Genomic DNA, 20,843 nt, shown 5'->3' on the forward strand with positions numbered 1-20,843 from the left:
TGGGCGTCCACCTGGAGAAGGACCTCAGCTGGTCCCTCAACACCAGCTCCCTACACAAGAAAGCCCAACAGCGTCTCTTCTTTCTGAGAAGACTGAGAAAGGCCCAGCTCCCACCACCGATCCTGACCACCTTCTATAGAGGAACTATCGAGAGCATCCTGAGCGGCTGCATCACTGTCTGGTTTGGGAATTGTGCCATATCGGACCGCAAGACCCTACAGCGGATAGTGAGGACAGCAGAGAAGATCATCGGGGTCTCTCTCCCCTCTATTGAAGACATCTACACCACACGCTGCATCCGCAAAGCCACCAGCATTGTGGCTGATCGGACACACCCCTCTCACACACACTTCACCCTCCTGCCATCTGGAAAAAGGTACCGAAGCATTCGGGAACACACATCCAGACTGTGCAACAGCTTTTTTCCACAAGTCATCCGTCTCCTCAACAAAAAGGGACTGGACTGATAAACACACACACACGCACGCACACACACACACACACACACACAAACATTATCACTTAGCTTAACTCAACTACCTCAAAACATTGAGATTGGACTGACTAATCGAATGTTTACTGTTTCTCCACTACCTCAACTCATCACCACAACACCATATTATTAAGTTACGTTTGTGTTTTTGTCGCACTGTCACTTGTTGCTTTTGTTTGCACATTGCACGTGCACTTTGTTGTCTGCTGTCTGGTTAAAAAAGTCTTCCTTAGATAGTTAGTTAGTTTTTGTTGATTTATGTTGTAATTCATGTTAGGTAATTCATGTTAGGTAATTTATGTTAGGTCAATCTGTCTTGTCTCTGCTGGCCAGCTAACTAGGCCTCTTAGTTAGCTAGTTTAGTTTTTTCTGTTAATTTATGTTGTAAATTTATGTTGCATGTAGCACCTTGGTCCTGGAGGAACGTTGTTTCGTTTCACTGTGTACTAACTGTATATGGTTGAAGTGACAATAAAGCCTACTTGAACTTGAACTGCGAGGTAAGTGTGAGGGGCTTAATGATTTTAGCTCCAAAACTAGAGGTGCTTGGTCGGAGATAACAATTGCGTTGTATTTGCAAGATTTAATTGTAGGCAAGAAATTATTTTCTATAAAGAAGTAATCAATTCTTGAGTAGTTATGATGCACTGGTGAGTAGAACGAATATGTTCTTGAGTTTGGGTTTAGAACCTCCAGGGGTCTGATAAGTTGTGGTCGGTTACAAACTGTGTAATTGTCTTTGTAGTGTTAGATGTTGTCCCCCCTGTGGCTGGAGTCCTATCTAAGAGTGGATTTAAAACACAAAGTCCCCAGCCATTATACTTTTATGAGTGTTCACATTGGGAATGGATGCAAATAGATTTTGCATGAATTCCTTATCGACATTGGGTGTATAAACATTTATCAAAATCATTTTACAGTTAAATAAGTTGACTATGACCATCACATATCTCCCTTCAGGATCCGATACTACATCTGATGCTACAAATGGGACTGTTCTATGTACGAGAATTCCCACACCTCTAGTTTTCTTTGTATAGCTAGAATGGAACATTTGGCCAGTCCAGTCTTTTTGTAGCCGGAATTGATCCTTGCTTAGTAAGTGGGTCTCCTGTAAAAATACTATTTTAGCGTTTAAGCCTGTCTCCGAGAGGCCGTACCTTGTACTTGGGCTTGATGTCTGTCTAGACTTTGATGTAGCTTTAAGTTTCTTTTCCGGTTCTTTCTGACCTCTCTTCTTGTTACCCGTTTATACACTGTAGTGGAAGCTCCTCAGGTTGGGTAAATACAGGATACCTCTAAATAATAAGAAATATGTGAGAAAATAAAGCCGCTGCTAACGGAGCTCCGCTTCAGATGTCCATCTCCTGTAACGGACGAGACCAACTCAAGATTTTGGATTTTAAACTATTAATCTGTGCTCATGACTTAATGTGAGATCTTGAATAATCTATATAGCATTTCAGTACTCCAATTGTACATGAACTGATGCAAATTGTCAGAATATAGAAAGGAATTATGTTAAGTAAAGGTTGTTTGTCTGTACTAGTAAATCATAAGGGTGTTTTGTAAAATGTTATTCTTTTTAAATTATTAATGTTTTAAATACCAGTGCCTTTATCAAAGTTACACGCCGAGCTCTTGCAACTCTGATCTGAACTGAAAATGTTAATGATGTGTACATGGATTTTTCAGGTACAGTTGGGTAATGACCAGAGGAGTGTAGGTGCTAGAGGAGCAAACATATTCAGTCAGCACTGTCTGGGTTTCACAAACCATCCTCTCCTGGAGCCTCATGTATAAATGGTGCTTATGCACAGAAATGTTGCGTAAGAACGTTTCCACGTTCAAATCGCGATGTATAAAACCTAAACTTGGTGTAAAGCCACGCACATTTCCACGGTACCTCATACCCTGTTGTACGCAAGTTCTCTGCTTGGTTTTGCAGACTGGCGGCACCCAGCGTCAAAGCAGTGCTACTGTTCCTGTGTGGTTTATCTTTCTTTTTCAGATCCACATCCCTGACGCGGCTTTATAAATACACTGAAATTAACCGCATATTGTGTGTTAGTTTAATGCATCTAATTGTAATTAACCAGTAACAATATAATGGTTCACGGAATGGTCAAACTATTCCAAATATAATAACTGCTTTAACGTTGTTACTCTCACTGCACCTTCTTATTCTTCTTTCAGCCGCTCCCGTTAGGGGTTGCCACAGCAGATCATCTTTTCCATATTACTCTCACTGCCCCACTCGGAGCAGCTGATCGGAAAGAGAATTCTCGATATACAGCATCAAGCACATGCTGCCTCAGCCATGCTTCCTATTTGAACTGCTTCTCACACGGCAAACGCTTCAAACCTTTCCTGTACGGACCTCGCAGTTCAGAAAGAGTTTCATCCCAAGAGCTCTAACCGCACTCAATCAGTCCAACTGCTCCTTATAGAACTGTTTGGACTTATAAGTACAATCACCTCACTGTAAACTTGCACTACAGTTATAATATTGCACAACCTGAGCCACTTTATAAAGCGCGTATCTATCATATGCTGACGATATCATTTTTAAGATGAAATGTAGCAAAATATGTTTTTTATATTATACAGATAAAAGCACTGTATGCTTCACTGGGACAGGCGTGAACGATAGAATAATTAAACATGTACTACGAAGATATTTCAATGTTCCTTAAAAGTTTTGAAGAATCGGCGTTATAAATTACAGATGACTTAACGTCTATTACAGAGCTGATTGTGTGGTGATCGGTTACTTGGAGAAAGAAAAGGAAGGACAGGAATTGGAGGTTAGTACGTTTGAAAGAGACAGTGCTGCAGGGGCGGCCTTAGGCATGCGCAAACTGTGCACCTGCACAGGGCTGCCAAATCCCAGGGGCCGCCACGCAAATATATATATTGAATATAAAACAGAAAGAGAAAATAATGACACAGCTAAAAATGCAGCAGCAAATTTCAGCAAAAGTTAAACGCTTGTGTCATGAGCACAAGGCAGTTATGCTGTGTCCACAACGGACGTGGCCATCCGCCGTGCATAAGATACCATATTGACATTGGCAGGCCAAGGGGCCACCGATTCTTTCTTTGCTCAGGGCCGCCACTAGCCTAGAGCTGCCCCTGAGTACTGCTGCAATAAATTATTTCATCGAAGGTCGAGCACAATCACTGCACCACTGTGTTCCCATGTTTAATAACATGCTTTAACTCCTATCATCATGAAAATGATATCACGTATACATCTCAGTATTTTAGTTATTGAAAGAGCTGTAATATCACAAATGTAATGGATTCTGTGTCCTGTCGGAGGAAGAGAAAGCCGGTTTAAGAAGCACGTAGTGATTCACACACATAGAGCACATAGAAGAACACATACAAAACAAAGCATTTAACGTGCTACTTTAATTACAATGTGATTTGAGAAACTGGTTAATTAAACGATTTTAAGATGAAGTTTATGATGTTCTACTTTAATGACAAAATAAACTATGTAGTTAAAGTGGAAATTTCGAGATTGCAGTTGACATTTCGTGCTTTTTCCCCACTGTGTGCCTTTTTTTTCTCTGCACCCTAATAAGCTTTCATATGACACTCAGATTGTGGGCTACATCTCGTCTTTTCACGGCGACTTTGATATCTGACAACTTCTTTTTTATTTTGGGCACTGTGCGACTTTGTGAACTTGAGCTTTCGAGTTTCTCCGACACGCTATGTCACTCGATCAACTTCCTTTTGTTGTTTATACCACTGTTTAAACCAACAAATAGTATGTTTTTCCTTGCCTCCACTTGGTATTTGCTGAAATCTTCCATTTTCCCTCTTGCTTTTCCCATTGTCTTTTCACAGAACACTGAGCTTAAGGGCTATTTATTTTGCTTTGCATATTCAAAGAGGCGTAATTCTGGGAGGAGTTGGTGCGGGACAGCAAGCGCGTGCACGAGTGTTACTTTTCACGCTGATTGGGAGTTATGCAGTGGAAGAATGTGGAAGTTTGCGTACGCATAGATTCCTGCATCTGGATTTTTCTGAGCATAAGCACATTTCGGCTTTTGTGTTTACATCATGTTATAGTGCGAATTCTACGCACGGCGTTATGCATGAGGCCCCTGGTCATAGGCTAGCTGGTTAAAATTGAAAAAGTTTTGGTAAGAGAGAATTTATGTATTATTTAGCAAAACCTCTTTAGAAGCTTAATCAGACAGCCCCTTTGGATGAGTTGTGTTCACCAGGTTGTGTTAAGATATGGTCACAGATAGGTTATGTTATTGCATCTACTGATTCTGTATGCTGCTTAGTAATTTGCATTATGGAAGTGCATATTTGTCTGCCAAATATATAAAATTTGACTATGCCTTCATTCAACTTTATTTGGCAAAACTCTGAGCCTTACCTAACAATGCATTTGTGTATACCCAGCTAGGTATGATTATAGTATTATGTTAGTAGTGTTGTTAGTATTTAAAGTAATTAGAGGAAATTTGTGTAAAATAAACAAACTAACTTACAATTTTCTTGATTTATTACATAATATTATAATAATGCTATATCAAGCAGTATGTCTATGTGTTCAAGGGTATTACTTAAAATTATGTAAAAGTCCATTGAGGATGAAACTGTTTCACACAAAGGGCTATGGGAATCTGAAACAAATGACAGAATTATGCTATTGAATAAGACACTGTGTGGGCTGTTGAAATACTCTTAGGATGAGATAATGGGACGATTTAGCTTCCAGCTACCAAACATGCCTGATGGACAGAATGGCCTCCTTTTCTTTGCAAAATGACACATGATCATTTCATGTCGTGTATGGACATACCATGACCCATATTTCATTTAAACGATATTGGTTGTGGGGGTTCATCTAGAGAAATATTCAGACTTTGACTGTATGAAAAAGGAATTTGTTTTGTAATTTTTAAAAGGGGGCATTTATTACACCACTAGAGGTGAATGAAGAATATGTCATAATTTGCACATCTCTTACAGATATGTTTATTTGCAATCATTTCACTATTCCAAATCTGCTTATTTTAATACAGGATCACAGAATTGAACCAACTCTGAATAGGGTGATTGACAAATACTCAGACACCTAAAATAAACCATGTTTAGGCATAGCATTTAACCTAAACTCTGTCCTTAAAATGTTTTATCATGACCAGAGAAAGTATATCTGAACCCAAGTAAAATGTACAAACTGCAAAGATTGGTACTGAAACTATAAATGCAGGAGTCTTAGCACTTCAATTTCAACAGCACCTTGACAGTCTTGACAAACAGTCTTTTAGCAGTTTTTAGTTTAAGCCGCTAAATTATGTGTAAATTGAAAGTATTTACTTACAAATGGTTTTGTATGATCCAGACAGCCACCAGAGGCAACTGGAATTTCAACAGCAATTGATTTGTATCTAACTAATTAACATACTTTATAGTTTACAGCTTGAATGAAGAGATCACTGTGGTTGTTTTTAGTCCGTTATTTACTAGTATGATAAATTTCATTTGATTTTTATATAGGCATAGGATACTTTTATGTATTCTTTTTCTTTTACAGTATACATTTATGAAAAGCAGGTTTTTTGTTCAGATTTAGTGCATATTTGGAACATCCTTACCTTTTATAAATATTTTCAATGTTATGCATTGATGTAACCAGGATTTCCATAGAATGTTGTTGTCTTCTTGCACATCACTACCTGATACTACTTGCATATTTTATTTGCTCTATATGCCAAAGCTATCATAGCTGCCTCTTCATAACTTTGGTACAAACTTCATTATAATTTACACTGCAATTAAAATTAATTTTTTTGCTAATCTGTCCTGTAGACACATGCTGCTATTAACCTGTAACTGCCTTTGGGATTAATTCTTTTTCTCTTTCTATTGTGACCACCAGGGGGTGCCTGATATCCCCAAACCACACACACAGCAATACAACACACATTCTTGTAATAAATACAAGAAGTGCCTTTCCAAAATCCTTGCTTCAATAATCAACTGTAAATCAAAATAGTAAACAATTCCTTCCTCCTTTCTCCTCTAGTTGAGTGTTGCCTTCCAGCTCTGACTCAACTGAAGTCAGGCAGTGCACCTCATTTATGTCTAACCCAGGAACGCTTCTGGCACCACGCTATGTGTTCTGGGAAGTACTTCCAGACCATAATGGTGAAAACAGTTTACTTGGTGCATAGGATCTGTCATGATGACATATCTTGTCATAATTGTTTAGTAGGGATGGAATTATATGAGCTGTCACAGTCCAGTTGCCACTTGTAGTTAGTCAGTGTGTTGTCCACTGTTCATCTGTGGAGGTTACTTGTCTTCTTCTCAAAACATTAAGGTGCTGTTAAGTCTTCTTATCAAGACGTGGTAGTGTTGAGGGAAGAAGAGAGAGCTTCTAACGTGTTAAAAAGAGAAAAAAATAATGTTTAAGATAAAATGAAAGAAAACCCAGCATCCAAGAGGGAAAAGAAGGGAAATTTATTTTAGAAAAATAAGAATTCTTAGTTTACTTAATGAAAAGTAACTACTGTATAAATTTTGTAAAAAGCAGGTGATGCTGACCTACCAGAAGCAGACTCTTTATATCACTCAGAGATATTTCTAAGTGACTTTAACATGTCTTGAAATATTTAAAGCTATGCCTAAATAAATTAGAGATCTTTAAATATTTTAAGATATTTTTAAATCATTAAAGACATTTCTAAATTTTCTGAAGATCTGAAAAGCATTTTATGATATATGTAAATTATTTAAAATATGTTTAACTACACTAGTAAATAAGATTTTCTTAATGCCTTTCAAGATTTAAATAACACATTACCTTTATCACTTTGCTGACATCAAACCTTTTCACTGTTTAAGGTGAGACTTGCTTACTTCGACCACTGTTTTGTGAGGAGACTATTATACAAAATGTTGACTCTGAAACAGTTTTGTCCAGTTTCCAAGTTCCTTTAGATGGTGTAGGAAACTGTACTCATTGACACCTTGGCTTTCTTTGCAATTTCTCTCAAGACAAGGCCAACACATGTAAGGGTTATAATGGTCTGTCTGTCTTTCTTTGTTAACTGTTTTTTTCTTCACCATTATGATAACAATATACAGTGCAATATTGACCAAGTAATGCTTCAGAAGCTGTAGCTGTACAGTTTGTTCCAACACTGCTTTTATGCAAACAGAACATTTGTAAGTAATCAACAAATAGCATGGATATCTGCAGGAATTGTTTGCATCAACTTTCAAGGCTTAATTCATTTCAGTTCAGAAATGCTGCAAGTTGGTAATCTATTAGTTGTTCAGTGAAAAAAATCTTTCTGTATAACTCTGAAAATTGCATTATTTTTCAGATTATGGTAACCTTTTTTTAATTTTTTTTTAAATAAACCTTTGGCAGTATCCTGCTTATGTTTTTTCCATTTTAGGTTATTCACTGAACTTAAATAGGTTAAATTTCAATAAGAACTGGGTGTGTCGTAAACCTTTTGGCCACTAGCATATACTGTATATATCTATGGGGATTTTTTGAATAATTGTTGCTCTGTGTAATTCCAGTATTTTTTTGTGTTTATGCTGTAGTTCTTTTTTTAAACTCTATTTGTATAGCACATTAGGCTATAAGAATAAATGCGACTCAGCTGAACTGAGTATTTTTAAATGATGTACATGTACGTTCAACAAATTTACAAATACCTGTATCTATAAATGAGGAACAGAAGTCCAAGTGTAGTCAGATAGAATAAATATCTTCCTGTATGAAAGTCGCCCTGCAGCATTTTTGTCCTGCACCAACTTAAATAAACATGCCTGATCTTCTCATGGTTTGAGCTGAACTGCCCTAGGCTAGCAGAGAGAGAGAGAGGGTGGGAGATTGGGAGCATATACTGATTATAGCTCATTGTTGCACACACCAAACGGCAAACCACCCAGATTGAGATTCGAGTGTAGTCGTGCAACGGGTGACACCTCAGCACCACACTGAACAGTGTAAGGTTTTTTCAGTGGCTGGAGTGCCAATCCTGCCACCAACCTCCAAGTTTTCTCTTCAGGTTGGAGGGCCTACATGCAGGGCTGGATGCAGATTAACATCATGAATGCTTTGAAAACACTTAAGTGTTTTTTTGTTTTTTTTAGTTTTGGTACATTTTCAGTATGAGAACTCCCACATACTGTATACTGTTTGAATGGTCTTGTTGTCTGGTTATGCAAGACATCAAGCTTTTTGGTGTTCCCCGCTTTTTTGGTCATCTAAACCTGAAAAACACTCATTTTTTGGCAATTTTGGACCATTTGTTTTCCATGAAGTCACACCCTTATGATAAAGAGTAAAACTTGTGTCTTTAACAAAAATGATCAGAAGGACTTAAAGTCCTTACATCAAGTGACCCCAGCAGTTCACCCCTAATGGGATACAAGGGGTCAAAGTTGCTCCTTTTTATGAAATTTCAAGATTGCTGATCTCGAATATATTTTTTGTATTTGATTCTTTACCAGTGGTCCTATGAGACACTTCCAGAAGGTTTTCAATTGCATATTCAAGCTGTTCAATAAACAATTAAACCTTTAATCGGTAATTCTTCCCTTTGTAGGAATTAACTAAACACCACATGCAGTAGTGTTCTAAAAAAAGAATTCATGGTAAATATATGCATATAATAGCACGTCTGCCTCAGAGCTACAGAGTTCTTTGGTTGAATTCAGGCCAGGGGGCAGATTTACAGTATAAAAATTGCATACACAGAAAAAGATGTCTGAAATGTGTGCAGCTTTCCACCCATCCATACGCATCATTTTTAGAGAAACTGATGACACCCTTGATCAAGTACGAAAATGCACCCAACCCAGCTAAATGATTACACACAGGTTTAATAATTCATATCACTGAGCCATTATTATAATGTGCATTAATGTAACAAATATATGACACCTTAAAAGTGATGAATATGATGTATAGACTCTATTTTATTCTAATCTACACATTTGAACCAAAGAACTTTTTTGTTTTTTCTTCAGTTTATATAGGCTACCTGTTGTTTCACTTCTCAGGAAACTGGCCGACAGGTTTGGTCTATCTCAGCCAAGCTTCACTCTGTCATGCCTGCTGTGCTAGAAGTCATTAACTGACTGATGAGGCGATATATTCAGCTTTTGTATGGTGCCGATGTCCATATATAAAACATGTTTTTGCCAACATAAAGAGGCAAATTGAAACAGTGTCCTTTTTTTCCCCCTAACGTAATTGGAGCCATTGACTGCACTTATAGTATATTGCAATAAGGACTCCTAGTGTGAATGAAGCTGCTTTTAACCATAAACAGTGAGATTTCATGCCAGGATGAGACTGACAAACATTGTAGCTTGGTGGCCTGGGTCAACCCATGATAAATTTATTTTAAGGCAAAGTAGCTTTGGCTGACACGATGGTGCTGTATGTGATGGCTGGCATGTTAGTAAGGCAGCAGGCTGAATCATCATATTTCATATGGTCTGTAATATTCACTGCAACAGCAACCATGTCATTACATATGACATGTGAGGGTACCTGCTCAGATGCTAGCATCTGATGCCTTTCCACAGAATGTACAGGAGACGAGCTACAACGGCGGGCATACTCTTAGTTGTGGAGTGCAGTTCATTTAATCAGGAAGAAGCCTACTGTACCAGTCAATGAAGATGTGCTGCACTGTCATGTTCTCTACAGATATGTTAGAGTTGCTGTAAATATGCATACGTTTTCTCTTATAAATACCAATGTTTGTGTGGAAGGTTATGTACATACATTTCAGGCCTTTTTTTGTGCATATGTAAATTTTATAAATCTAACCCTTGGTCTCTGTAGGTCTGGTATTTTCTTCCACGTGTTCAGTTTCCCTCCAAAAGTTGAGTAAGTTAGGATAATTGATGACTCTAAATTGGTTCGGTGTGTGTGCGAGCAAATGCGCCTTGTGACATGCTGGCACCCTGTCACAGTTTGGTTCTTGCATTGCACCTACTTGTTCCAGAATAAGCACTGGCTCCCTGTGCCCATGAAAAGGATTGTAGGATTAGAAAGTAGATGTACAGATGGAGAAATGTCTAGCAGTCTAGATATACAAAATTATATAGTTAATAAAGTGTATTGTTCAGTTTGTACTTGAGTTTGTAGGTATGTGATTAAAATGCTGTTGCTAAAAAATAGGTAAAATCATACCTTATAAAATGGTTTATCATTGGAGTTGTGGTGTGTTGCACAAGCAAGTAAAAATTCACTGCACTCTATACATGTAACAATATTACTAATACGACTACTGTCACAAGTAAACAATATAATTGTAAGAACTATAAATTCTCATTACACACTCTAATGCTACTTTTTACCAGTAAAAGTATAATGTTATGGTTTAGCAGTATAAAGTTTTGCTACCCTTTTGAGTACCTCTAGTCTTAATCCTATTATTTTTAATTCTTCATATACACAATACATTGAGTTTCATAGTTTTTATTCCAATCAACCCACCTTAAATTGGAATTAAATTGAATGATGTGGGTCTGGGAATGTTAGGCTGTGTATTCTTCTGTATGTTCCCATATTATTTAATGTTCCACAAAAAAGGCTAATCTGAACCACTGATTTATTTTTTGTATTCCCTCAGGTCACCACCAATAGAGAAATCAAGTACATTTTTATTATCTTCCCCATTCCATTTATATTTTATGTATTGTCACATGTGCAAGCCCTCGGTAGCATGCCAATCCTCTGATCAGGAAAAATAATTGTGGATACCTTAAATGTAACACAGCTGGCAGTTTCCCTAGAGTGGAGGAGGAGATAGGCCCGCACACCTGATGTCACTTCTGGCTAGTCGCTGAACACCTCTTCCCTTCAGTTTGTTTCCTCTTTAAGTCCAGTAACAGCTGGGAATCCGTGTTCATTCAGGACCCTAATCCCAACGAGAGAAGACCTCCAGCAATGAGATCTAATTGTATAACAGAAAGCACAAATCCCATAACAAGCTATTTGACTACAGTCCTATATTTTATGATTATTTTCTTTCTCTTTTGGTTTTGGTTAACAATGCTCATTAAATGGGATCTATATGCTGGTAACCCAAAATTTTTTAATGTACCTGTCCTGTTTCCACACTATGTGAAATTTATGCAAAAAGATAATAAGGAACCCATTGACTCCCAACTTACCTAATTCCCTCATTTATATTAACATGCATGTCATTGTGCATTAAGATATAATGGCAGAAAATTGACATAGATTAAATTGGACAGCCCCAGGACTTTTGTGACCCTGAAGTGGAGTATACAGTTTTGAAAACCAAAAGATGAATAGATTAATTAATTTGAACTGAAATAAACTTAATTAGGATAAGGAAAACAAATTGTAAAACAACAAAAAAAATAAATTGTAGAATTCTCACTCTTCATAAATAAAGTGTGATATCATCTTTGACTAGGAGGAAGACTAGTGTACTCAATAGAACTAAAGTGATGAGAGGCAGTACATAAGAAGATGTAATGCAATGTAAATCAAGACATGTTCATTTATAGGTTGTTATCTAAAGAGGATGTTCTTACTTAGTTGAATGTGTTTGTTATTGAGACAACAAAGATGTTTTTCTTCAGTAAGATACCTTTTAGCAGTTAGATTGATTTGTTGAATTCCTCTGACAATAAATCAATTACATATTCATCAACAAGGAGACATCTTGAATAGGCACATTAGTTTATATAGGCTCAATAGCAAGTCTTCTAATAGTTTTACTGTAGCATTTCAGATTCAGACGGAAAAACACTTCAGTAGCTTAAAGCTAGTGGCTCATCTCTGGAGAAGCTTCAGCTACTCCCAAATTAACGGTACATATCAGTTAATTGTCACCTTTATTACTCCATTTTGTTCATATTGCCAAGACTTTGGCAGCAAGCATAAATATAGACTGCAACCACAGCTGAAAGTGGGCTTGTCAAAAAAGAAAGCAATGCGTCACCTATTAGGAAATTTCTTTCAATGATCTTTGTGTCCTGAGCATTTTATTGGCATGCACTTCCAAGTTTATGAAGCGTGTGACCTTTGTAAGCTTGGGCTTGCAGAATTTTACATTTGGTTCTTAATTTAGAAAGCTGTTAGTGAGTTTGAGTGCTCATTTACTTGGATTTATTGTAGACTGATAACTCTCAAAGCATTAAAATAATTTCATGAGGAAGAAGAGCAGTCTGCCCCTGTTGGTTTATCTTTTGCACATAAGGTTTTAGGTCTGGTACATTCTGAAAAATCAAAATAATACAAAATTTCTTCTCACTCTAGAATCTCATTTATGTTATGTGTAAGATGAGGCTTCTTTTCTTATCTTGTGATCCTATTTTTTTTTTTGCAAAGAGTTAGAGGAATCATAACGACACTCTTTGAAACAACTGCTAAAGATGAAAAATTGTCTACAACCAGAAAATGTATTTGGAGATTTTTTCATTATATTTTCTTCATCCCGGAAATTTCCTAAGACAATCAGCCTTGGTTATATTGCCATCAGTTAGTTGTATGTGTCATCAGAAGTACAATGTAGGTAACTGAGGATGTTTCTGTTTACATTATTTGTTGTGTCTCCTCTAAACCCCCCCAGGGGGGGACTAACATTACAAGTTTGCTGTAGCGCCTTACTCTTGAACATGCTACATAGAATTGCCAATGAGTAAAATATTCCTGCCATAAATCAGTTTTTGCTTTTGCTAATGTCTTGGCCTTTATTGAAGGTCATTGGCAAATGCAATTTTACATTAAACTCTGTTCTTTTGAATTCAAACTGATGATGAGTAGGAATGATGGGAATTTTGGGTATAAATATCATTTTTACTCTGTTGCACATCCTCTAAAAATGGTAGCTTCAGTTGTTTTTGAATGTAATGCTTGTAATCTTGTACCATTACAGTTTTGGAGGGTTTAGGTCAAAAGTAATATACCCTGAATCATGGTTTATTTTAACTTATTACAGCATTGACATATACAGGTTGCAGATTTATGTGCATGGTGGAATGAACTGAAGGGGTGAAAACCAATATCGTGAACTATTTTCAGTAACCACCTCCTCTGTGTTTTCTCCATGTGGTGGCCCTTGACTGTGCTGCATAAACATTTAAACTGTGTTCTACTCAAGGCTTGAAGTGGACTGGTACGCTGTACTGGAACCTGCCTGTTTGTGCTTTGCAGACCAAAGTTTAGCGACTCATCACTCATCTGATCTTGAAGGAAACAGCCAAGGTCTACCAATATTGCATGTGTTTTACCACCAAGGCCCCCAAACTCGTTCTATGAATTATCAGTACTGTATATAACCACCCTTGACAATTCAATCCAGCTTGAATTTGTATGTATTTTATACCTCATTGCTGTGGTCCAATAACCAATGGCAACTTTTGAGGATGTCCGTTTTTTTTTTACTATTTTCAATGGAAGGTGTTGGGGTTTTCTGTCTCAGTTGCCCTCACTGGGAGACCATTAGCAACAGGGTATCGTATACCTCAGATGAGTCTGGAACATTATCCTCTGATGCTCATGCATGACGATAGTGTAGGAGCAGAATGGGCATCCCAGCTGGAACTGAAAATAATTCATTACCTGGATGGAAGGCCAGGACATGACACAAGCAAACTGTCCGGCGGGACAGAGGAATGACATTGTGCCCATCCAGAATGATATAATTGATGGACCAGTTGAAGTTGAAAGTTGACCTGTTCCAACTCCCGTGCGCCAGGTGGCAATGGTCCTCTGGTGGTATTCCAGTCGGTACATCCACAGTGATGTTTGGAAGTTGAACTGTCTTCTAACAATGCCTTATCATTGATGTATGCATTCAACTGATTTAAGTCAAGATTATTGTCGTGCACATGAAATTCATGCTGATTGTTTGCCTCAAATGCATAATAATATTTTCCTTCATGAATCACCGGTTCGTTCTAATACAAATCTAGACTGTTATAATTCACAGTAAATGTATGGCCTGGAGCTGCATGCATCAGTCACCATCTTGATTTTACCACATTTTTGCCATATTGTTGTTTGCTACAGAGTTGCCAGACTTCATTTTCACTTGTCATTTCCTAATTCACCAAAACTTGTACCTTAGCACAGTGTGACTTGGTGCCACATTTCAACACATTTGTCATATTTTATTTTAATCATTTTAATGTTGCTATAATCTTGCCATATTAATATGTTTGAACAATTTTAGTCCAACATTCATCTCCATCCATCTATTCAATTTCTGAACTTGCTTCTTCTGCTATATGGTTCCAGGGTGATGGAGTATTCAGTGCTGTATAGGAATCACCATTTGATAGTCCAGTACTTTACACATTCATACACACCCAGGCACACACATCTGACTTTGTGATTGGAAACATAGTTGAAGAACCTAGAGAAAATTTTTACTGACATAGGAAGAATGTGCAGATTCTACACAGACAATTATCAGATATGGATTTGAATGTGTTCTCCAGGATCTGTAAGGCAGCACCACAAATTATTGAAGCACTGTGCCATCTAAAGAAAACTATAAATGTACACCTAAATGCTGCTTTGCAAATACTTTAAACTCCTCACAAGTGGTGTGAGAGTCACATTTCATATTTCAATATTTGCACCATTATTGAAGAAATGTCAATAAGTTTGAACAATTAATCACCATGTTGCATCAAAATGATCAGCATTTTTCTGTGATTAGATGAATTGCTTTGGGCTTTCTAATCTGGAGACTGGTACACCAGAAATGCACATACAATATGTCTATTTCAGTTGTTCTGTTCTTAATGAATATCCTTATTTATACTTCAGTAAATATGAAATTATTTTTTGGAAGGAACAACTGTATCATTCATATTTGCTTTTAAAAAAACAATTGTTTTAAATGTAGTTTTTATCATTTAATATAATCTTTAGTCGTCACATAAACAAAGAATGACACTTGTTTGCTGACTCCAGTTACTGAGCCAGTGGGAAACGGAAGGTTCCCTTTTGGTAGCTACTTCCACAAATCTGGGTTTTCATTCCCCTGGCACTATCACCATCTTTTTCGGCCAATTAACATACAGCAATAGCATTTTGATTAAAATAATTTGAACAATTAAAACTGAGTCCCTTCCTTATAAACATTATTGAGATTTGTTACTGTAGGTTTTAAATTGCATGTAGTTATAAATTTAATTAGAAAAGATTGGGGATTACACAGTGAAGAATGGTGGAAAAAAAATTGATTTCAGAAATATTCTACCCTTTCACAAAATGTCTTGAATGTGTCAGTTTTTCTATGAAATTAAACATTTCAGTTGCAAATGTCCAATGCCTGGATGCACCTTCAAAGAAATTCAACAATTAAAAGTGGCTTTAGGAATCAAATATTAAATATTTTAATAAAAAAATAATCTTGGAAGGGTTGGAAGGAGATGAGATGTGATTTTCTCGGAGACACTTTAATGTCCTGTGAGACAAGGCAGTGAGATAAAAGGACAGCTGCTGTACAGGCTTTTAAATGTTCAAAGCAACGCAAGCGAGCGAAGCGAGCAGGGGACAAAGCCCCCTAGTATTAAATATTTTAATTTGCACAATGATTGGCCAGTTCAGTTACCTTGCCCATCACATATTTTTCAAGGAAAACATTTATTAGCAAGGCTGTTTTTGTAATTGCACCCCATTGTTGAGCTGGTGTGCATTGAAGTTAGTTTTAAAAAAAGTAAAATTAAAAATACACAAAAAAAAGTTTCGGGGCACGTTCATTGACATGAACAGATGTTTTTATTGAAAACGAAAACTATACTTTGCAGTAAGTAAATACTAGTTTAACAACAGGAGCATTAATAAAATCTAGAAATCTTTGTAATGAATTAAACTGCCAATAATTAACATACCACTGTTTTTTTTGCATTTTTTAAAATTTGCTTAAGTCTTTTAATTAATGATATTGTTAAAAGTCCGTATTTGCCTTTTATTAAGTAAATGTATACTGTAGGTTAAGGTTAAACTTTTTCTTCAGCATTTGTTGTTCATGTCAAGGGATTAAGTCAAATCCTGAGGCTTCATGCTGTTAAAGTAACTCCATAACTAAGCATCATTTTCTATTTAAATGTTAACCATGAAAAATAACAATGCTTAATTTTATTAAGTTTCAATAGCAAATTAAACTAAACTGTTTATTAAATGTTCCTCTTAATCATTTAAAGAAGTGAACAATTTATGACCGCCTGTAATAAATACATAAGTTTAATATGTCACTGTGCTCTGTACATAAAATATTTTATAAATCCACTCACATGTACAGCTAACACGAGGCCAGATTTAGCACACAGGGGCTCATCATTTAACTGTTAGGCAAGCAAGAAAGGGACAACTGTGAAATGGACATTGTACTATTTCTGTGTGTCAGAGTCAGCATGACATTGGATCTTCTTTTCCTTGTTTGGAATGGCATGATTTACCAAAGTGGGGGCCTGCACATGGCGGAGGAGTATAAAGCCTTGGAACATTGCCCGGCATTCCTTTGAAGCCGACGGACGAATGGGAAATACCATCATCCGATACGGAAAATCCTTCCAAAACAGTGAGGAAAATGGCACTGTATACAGTACATCGGTCCTCCACTTCGGTGACGGTATTGTCATGGCTTCCTTGTCTGTTGTGCCCTGTAAACGTCATTAAAGAAAGCTAAGTTATTTCTCCTATGTGATTTCTTACCGCTGTATCACTAAGGGAGAGGTTACGCCTTTTTATATTGTATCTGTATACAGTAATCCCTCGCTATATCGCGCTTCGACTTTCGTGGCTTCACTCTATCGCGGATTTTATACGTAAGCATATTTAAATATATATCGCAGATTTTTTGCTGGTTCGCGGATTTCTGCGGAAAATGGGTCTTTTAATTTCTGGTACACACTTCCTCAGTTGGTTTGCCCAGTTGATTTCATACAAGGTACGCTATTGGCAGATGGCTGAGAAGCTACCCAATCAGAGCATGTATTACGTATTAAATAAAACTCCTCAAATATATTGTGAGCACGGGGGCTGTTCGCACCCCTAGAAGATACGGCCACTCTTCAAAAAACACTGAAAGATTACCTTCACATTGCTCTCTTCCTTGCTGGGCTGAAATGTGGCTGTTTTGTCAAGCGATATGCTTCTTGCATGGTGCTTCGCATACTTAAAAGCTCGAACGGCACATATTGATTTTTACTTGTTTGTTTTTCTCTGTCTCTCTCTCTCTCTCACTCTCTCTGACATCCTTTGTTCCTGACGGATGGGGTGTGAGCGGGGGGGGGGGCTGTTCGCACCACTAGACGATACGGACGGACGCTCCTCTAAAAAAATGCTGATAGGCTACCTTTACATTGCTCCCTTCCTAGCAGCTGCGTTGTCCAGCGTTGCTTCGCATACAAAAAAGCCAAACAGCTCTATTGATTTCTGATTGTTTGCTTTTCTCTCTCTCTATCTCTCTGACATTATCTGCTCCTGACGCGCACTCCTTTGAAGAGGAAGATATGTTTGCATTCTTTTATTTGTGATACGGAACTGTCATCTCTGTCTTCTCATGGAGCACAGTTTAAACTTTTGAAAAAGAGACAAATGTTTGTTTGCAGTGTTTGAATAAAGTTCCTGTCTCACTACAACCTCCTGTGTTTCTGTGCAAATCTGTGACCCAAGCATGACAATATAAAAATAACCATATAAACATATGGTTTCTACTTCGCGGATTTTCACCTTTCGTAGGGGGGTCTGGAACGCAACCCCCGCGATAGAGGAGGGATTACTGTAGTTTCGGGTTATGTAACATGCCGCAATTACAAAAGAACTTATTCCAACCAGGGAGCTAGCACCCCCTGCTGGATTAACTGCCACACGTTTCCAATTACGAAAATAATCCACATGCAGTAAGTCATTATTCAGGGCAGTTCTGTTCACCTGCTTATTATACTGGGTATTCATTAAAAAAAAAAAAAAAAAAAAACAAAACACTCTTTTATGCTTAGCACGTGCTAAAGACAGTGTTTCAATTTTAAGTGTCTGGTTTTCACCTTTCTCTTTAATTTTTTTCTTGCAAATGTATCGGTGTTATTGTGATTAATTTATTTAACTTCCAGTTGATCACTTGATCATCTTTGCATCCAGGATATCTACTAAAAACAGTGCCTCTTTTAGTCTTGAAATCTTCCTGTGTGTGAGAATTTGGCATACCAGAACTTTAGTTTTGTTACTTTGCTTTTGGATTTACCTAGACCTAATGCAGTATTCTTGTTTTTATGAACTTTACATGGTTTCATACCAGCTTTTGTTTTTGCCTATTTTTCTTTTTAGAATTAGCTATTGGATTTTTGGATTAATTCATATTTCTGCCTGACTGAATCATTTACTCACCTAAGCTGTTTGGATGCATCCCAATACTAAGTTGCCTTTGGCTTTTGCTATTCAAAGAGTATCACAGGGATTCTGCCAGTGGTATCTTGTGCACTCCACTGGCAGAAAGCTGTATTTCATGGTGACCCGTTTAAGTCTAACTATGACCTGCCAGACCAACTATATACATATATATATATATATATACATATATACTGTACATCATTTTTTTTACATTCAATGACAGCATATTCACACATTTAAGACAAACCTACTTATGCACTAGACAGTTGAAATATCAGGAAAGACTTCTTGTCATCGACATTCCCAGTCTCTCTAAAGCCCATGTCATAAATTCCATCAAGTACCAACTTCTCACTCATGTCACATTATTTCATTATGTAGCCCTCTCTTAATTCAGTTCACATCCAAACTTTAGGCTTCCAATTGTCCTGGCCATGGGCATCTTTAAACTCCCATGTAGAATCACATTTGGGCAATACCTTGGAATTATTTGCTGTTGTTGTATACAAGTATATACATATATCTATATCTCCCTCGGTCTTAGAGGAGCTTCCAGGTTAGAATGAGGTAAATGAGTAGCTAACACCCCTTGAGAAAGTGGGAATAAACTGATGGGAAAGCCCATACACTCCTTCTGTGAAACGGTGCTAAGATCAATAGGACAATTCATAAAACAACCCTCTTAAAGCGATGTTCAGAGTAATGGGAGAATCAACTTGAAATTACTGGTGGCTTTAGTTGATTGGAGGAGATGATAAATTTCTGCATATTGTGTCAGATGACGTGATGTGTTAGATAAGGTGATGTAATTAAAAAAAAAGTTAAAGTAGATGAATTGTTTAATTGATTTCTTACTCCATGGAAGGAGACATTTGTGCATAAATCTGTGCAAATAAAGAATTATTCTGCATTCTCATGTGGACTCCCTACCTACTATTTTGAAGATGAAGGAAAGTTTTTTTTTTTTTCTCCCCCATAATAGTCGCAAGCCATGCATTTTCTCTACAAGGACAACATGGTAGAGCATTTTTTTTAGAGGCCTGTGATGTCTCTCCACTTTTGAGTCCTGTAAAGCCTTTAAATGGTTTGATCTGCATGGCATCCTCCATGATACCCATTTACTTAAAGTAGCAAAACATTCCTACTCCTCTCAAAATGATCCCTTGATCCCCAAACAGAGACCATGTACTGCCCTTTGGCTAGGAGGTCTTATGTTATCTTGTCACCTTTCATGGTCTTGCTCACTCGTAATGTCCAAATTTCCTTACTGCAATACCTTCTAGTTTATTTTTTGCTAATGTATATATTTTACAATTAAATAAGTGTTTTTTTTTACTTACTGTAAAATACCTGCTCTTGTGTAAATAAAATACTACTTTTGTAATTGGATAATCTGTTAACTTTTTAGTTGTGTCTTATTATGTAGGCCTTTGATAACTTTTTATCACTGCACATAAAACATTTATATAAGATAATAAGTCACTTATCATTTATCTGCAAATGTGTCTGTTAGCAGTGTTTCCATTGTATCAGAATGTTAAATACTGTCGGCTTTGACAAGGTAAACATGTACAGTAATTAGCCTTCCTAGCCAGCACTGTTAGGAAGCCTGTTATTTTTCCAACATTTCCAGAATTAATGTGGTTCCTCCACCCTACACAGTAGCAGGAACTGTGGGGGAAAAAATATCTGATTTGTAGATGCTCACAATCATGGTAGTAAACACAGTGAGAGGTCACATAATGCAACTATCATATTGTTCCTAGCAAATTATTTTGAATATTTATGACATCTTCTATTATTATACATTCATTAATTGTTATACTATGTACAGTACTTGGACTAAGAAATGTGCAGGGTTCTTAATCAGTATGAACATTTGTACTGCATGTGGGTTTGACAGTGTTATTTAACGTTAAGACCATGTTGGATTCAAAAATATGCAGA

This window comes from Erpetoichthys calabaricus, chromosome 3, assembly GCF_900747795.2.
Source record: "Erpetoichthys calabaricus chromosome 3, fErpCal1.3, whole genome shotgun sequence".
NCBI classification, from domain to species: domain Eukaryota; kingdom Metazoa; phylum Chordata; class Cladistia; order Polypteriformes; family Polypteridae; genus Erpetoichthys; species Erpetoichthys calabaricus.